Below are 5000 nucleotides of genomic sequence, written 5' to 3' on the forward strand. Positions count from 1 at the left end.
TTTTACTTACTTTTGCGCTTTTTGGTTACTGATTTCACACTTTTTACATATTTTTTGCGCTTTTGGTTAATGATTACTCTGCTTACTGGTTAATTATTTGCCCTTTCGGACTTAGTCTCTGCACATTATTTCGAGTTTTTGGTTAATGATTTCACACTTTTAACATATTTTGCGCTTTTGGTTAATGATTACTCTGCTTACTGGTTAACCATTTGCCCTTTCGGACTTAGTCTCTGGAGATTATTTTCGAGTTTTTGGTTAATGATTTCACACTTTTTACTTACTTTTGCGCTTTTTGGTTACTGATTTCACACTTTTTACATATTTTTGCGCTTTTTGGTTAATGATTACTCTGCTTACTGGTTAATTATTTGCCCTTTCGACTTAGTCTCTGCACATTATTTTCGAGTTTTTGGTTAATGATTTCACACTTTAACATATTTTTGCGCTTTTGGTTAATGATTACTCTGCTTACTGGTTAACCATTTGCCCTTTCGACTTAGTCTCTGGAGATTATTTTCGACTTTTTGGTTAATGATTTCACACTTTTACTTAATTTTGTGCTTTTTGGTTAATGATTTCACACTTTTACTTACTTTTGCGATTTTGGTTAATGATTACTCTGCTTACTGGTTAACCATTTGCCCTTTCGAACTTAGTCTCTGGACATATTTTCGAGTTTTTGGTTAATGATTTCACACTTTTAACATATTTTTGCGCTTTTGGTTAATGATTACTCTGCTTACTGGTTAATTATTTGCCCTTTCGGACTTAGTCTCTGCACATTATTTCGAGTTTTTGGTTAATGATTTCACACTTTTAACATATTTTTGCGCTTTTTGGTTACTGATTTCATACTTTTTACTTACTTTTGCGCCTTTTGGTTAATGATTACTCTGCTTACTGGTTAACCATTTGCCCTTTCGGACTAGTCTCTGGACATTATTTCGAGTTTTTGGTTAATGATTTCACACTTTTTACTTACTTTGCGATTTTTGGTTAATGATTACTCTGCTTACTGGTTACCATTTGCCCTTTCGGACTTAGTCTCTGGACATTATTTCGGGTTTTTGGTTAATGATTTCACACTTTTTACTTACTTTGCGATTTTTGGTTAATGATTTACTCTGCTTACTGGTTAACCCTTTGCCCTTTCGGACTTAGTCTCTGGACATTGTTTTCGACATTTTGGTTAATGATTTCACACTTTTAACTAATTTTGTGCCTTTTGGTTAATGATTTCATACTTTTTACTTACTTTGCGATTTTTGGTTAATGATTTCATACTTTTTACTTACTTTTGCGATTTTTGGTTAATGATTTCATACTTTTTACTTACTTTTGCCCTTTTTGGTTAATGATTTCATACTTTTTACTTACTTTTGCGATTTTTGGTTAATGATTACTCTGCTTACTGGTTAACCATTGCCCTTTCGGACTTTGGTCTCTGGACATTATTTTCGACTTTTTGGTTAATGATTTCACACTTTTAACTTAATTTTGTGCTTTTTGGTTAATGATTTCATACTTTTTACTTACTTTTGCCCTTTTTGGTTAATGATTACTCTGCTTACTGGTTAACCATTTGCCCTTTCGGACTTAGTCTCTGCACATTATTTTCGAGTTTTTGGTTAATGATTTCACACTTTTAACATTTTTTTGCGATTTTTGGTTAATGATTACTCTGCTTACTGGTAACCATTTGCCCTTTCGGACTTAGTCTCTGGAGATTATTTTCGACTTTTGGTTAATGATTTCACACTTTTAACATATTTTTGCGCTTTTTGGTTACTGATTTCATACTTTTTACTTACTTTTGCGCCTTTTGGTTAATGATTACTCTGCTTACTGGTTAACCATTTGCCCTTTCGGACTTAGTCTCTGGAGATTATTTTCGAGTTTTTGGTTAATGATTTCACACTTTTTACTTACTTTTGCGATTTTTGGTTAATGATTACTCTGCTTACTGGTTAACCATTTGCCCTTTTGGACTTAGTCTCTGGAGATTATTTCGACTTTTTGGTTAATGATTTCCACACTTTTTACTTACTTTTGCGATTTTTGGTTAATGATTTCACACTTTTTACTACTTTTGCGATTTTTGGTTAATGATTACTCTGCTTACTGGTTAACCATTTGCCCTTCGGACTTAGTCTCTGGAGATTATTTTCGAGTTTTGGTTAATGATTTCACACTTTTTACTTACTTTTGCGATTTTTGGTTAATGATTTCACACTTTTTACTTACTTTTGCGATTTTTGGTTAATGATTACTCTGCTTACTGGTTAACCATTTGCCCTTTCGGACTTGGTCTCTGGACATTATTTTCGAGTTTTTGGTTAATGATTTCACACTTTTTACTTACTTTTGCGATTTTTGGTTAATGATTACTCTGCTTACTGGTTAACCATTTGCCCTTTCGGACTTAGTCTCTGGAGATTATTTTCGAGTTTTTGGTTAATGATTTCACACTTTTTACTTACTTTTGCGATTTTTGGTTAATGATTACTCTGCTTACTGGTTAACCATTTGCCCTTTCGGACTTAGTCTCTGCACATTATTTTCGAGTTTTTGGTTAATGATTTCACCACTTTTAACATATTTTTGCGCTTTTTGGTTAATGATTACTCTGCTTACTGGTTAACCATTTGCCCTTTTGGACTTAGTCTCTGGACATTATTTTCGAGTTTTTGGTTAATGATTTCACACTTTTTACTTACTTTTGCGATTTTTGGTTAATGATTTCACACTTTTTACTTACTTTTGCGATTTTTGGTTAATGATTACTCTGCTTACTGGTTAACCATTTGCCCTTTCGGACTTAGTCTCTGGAGATTATTTTCGAGTTTTTGGTTAATGATTTCACACTTTTTACTTACTTTTGCGATTTTTGGTTAATGATTTCACACTTTTTACTTACTTTTGCGATTTTTGGTTAATGATGACTCTGCTTACTGGTTAACCATTTGCCCTTTCGGACTTAGTCTCTGCACATTATTTTCGAGTTTTTGGTTAATGATTTCACACTTTTTACTTACTTTTGCGATTTTTGGTTAATGATTTCATACTTTTTACTTACTTTTGCGATTTTTGGTTAATGATTACTCTGCTTACTGGTTAACCATTTGCCCTTTCGGACTTGGTCTCTGGACATTATTTTCGAGTTTTTGGTTAATGATTTCACACTTTTAACATAATTTTGCGCTTTTTGGTTAATGATTACTCTGCTTGCTTGTTACTGATTTCCCCTTTCGGACTTGATCTCTGGCCGTTCTTTTCGACCTTTTTGGATAAGGTTTCCACACTCTGAAATTATTTTGGGCTCACTGATTAGGCGAGATCAAGGGGGCATGCCTGGGCACTTTGGGCTCAGTTTGGGAAGGCGGCGTCCGTGTGCTCCTCCGCCCTTCCCGCACTTGCGGCTAGGTTTGCCAAACTGCGCTGACCCGCAGCCCTGCCTTTTTGCCCACGGCACGGAACGACTCAAGTCTGGCTCCGTTCCAGGCCGTTGCCTCCGGCTGCCCGCCGTCCGGCCGGCCTGGGACGTACCCCGGCTGACGGCGCCGGAGGCCCTCTAGCAGCCACCGGTGCCGCGGGCCAATGGGTCCGGGCGTTCCGGAGCTATCGGTGGGGAAGTGCTCTCCCCTTTTCCTGACGCCGTTCGCCCGAGCAGAGGTGCAGCCTGACGGGACTGCTGTCGCCTTCCGCGGCGCACCGGCCCCTTTCACCTGCCGTCGACCGCGCGGAGCTCGGACCTCCCTCCCCGAAGTTATGGCCCCGGCGCCGGAGGGTGCCCGGGGCCGGGCATTCAGCGGGGTGAGTCTTCACCTTCCCGGTCAGCCTGCGGGGTCGGTGCGCCGGCACTCGACGCCGGAGGGTCCCCTCTTTCCGTAGAGCCCCGCCCGGTGCCGATCGGCCGGCGGATTGCGGAGCGAACCGCGCCTGACCGACGGGCCTCGGAAACCCGTTGCAGTCGACGGGGGGGAACCGGACAGCGGGACGAGGTGCCGATTCCACCCGCAGATTCGATCCCGAAATCCCGCGGGATTCGGCGGTCCGACCCGACAGATTCAAACGTCGCCCGGGCGGCCCCCAGCGGTCGGGCCGGCCTGGTTCCGCCACCGCCCGATGCCCCTCGCCCCCGGCTACCGCCGGCCGCGCAGACCGAGCGAATGCGGCCGGACGTCCGGCGGCAATCGGCCGGAAAGCGGTATGGCCATTTCCTACTGTCCCTCGGACGGGCAGAGGGGCGGCGCCGGGGCACTCGCGGACCAGGCCGCGCCCCTCCGAGCCCTACCGCCTGCCGTCGACCGCGCGGGGATCGGACCCTCCTCGCCGAAGTTATGGAGGTAGGACCGGGAGGCTGCCCAGGGTCGGGACTTCAACCGGCTGCCGCCACCCTTTCCCGCCTGTCCCACGGGCTCGGAGATCCAGGCCCTGCAAAGACCCTCCGGTCGCCACCCGACAGGTGCTTTACCGGAGAAATCGTAAACCGGCGTCAGGGCCGGACCTGTCCCGCAGAGGGCAGCCTGCGCCCTTATGCTTTCCCTTTTGCTTTGGCCCCGCAGTAGCAAATGGTTCACCGATAAGTCGGGAACCCACACGCCCGGCCCCACCCGCCCATCCTTCCGCAATGCATCGCCTAGACACACGCACCAAGGGCGCTCTCCTTCCCCCGCCTCCCACATCCCACAGGATGTGCCCTCAGACCACGGCGCCCACACAACCACCCACCCACCCAACCTTCCTAAACACGCCGGCAAACATGCATACAAACACGGCCACCTTCGCAAATTCACCCCCACGCCGACTATTAAGCCCGGCAAGACTCATTGCAGCCAACCGCGGCCAAAAGTTGAAGTGACAACTCATTAACCAATTTCCAAAATTAGGCCAACTGAATAACCAGACTCTTTGTCAATCTGACGACGGGGGCAAATCATAAACCGGTTCTGCCCACTGCTAGCCTTCGCAAAGTCACCCCCGCACGCCGACTATTA

The 5000-nt window shown here is 44.4% G+C and overlaps 1 non-coding gene across 1 annotated transcript in view; it reads left to right on the forward strand.

Annotated features, from left to right (window-relative positions):
- The window catches only part of LOC137361602 (28S ribosomal RNA), a 3834-nt gene extending 3391 nt beyond the window's left edge, over nt 1-443 (forward strand). Inside the window, exon 1 of the ribosomal RNA XR_010972271.1 lies at nt 1-443. This exon is cut by the window's left edge and continues 3391 nt beyond it. This is a non-coding gene — a ribosomal RNA (28S ribosomal RNA).
- Nucleotides 444-5000: the final 4557 nt, after the last annotated feature.

The sequence above is a fragment of the Heterodontus francisci genome, unplaced genomic scaffold, assembly GCF_036365525.1.
Source record: "Heterodontus francisci isolate sHetFra1 unplaced genomic scaffold, sHetFra1.hap1 HAP1_SCAFFOLD_542, whole genome shotgun sequence".
In the NCBI taxonomy this organism is placed as follows: domain Eukaryota; kingdom Metazoa; phylum Chordata; class Chondrichthyes; order Heterodontiformes; family Heterodontidae; genus Heterodontus; species Heterodontus francisci.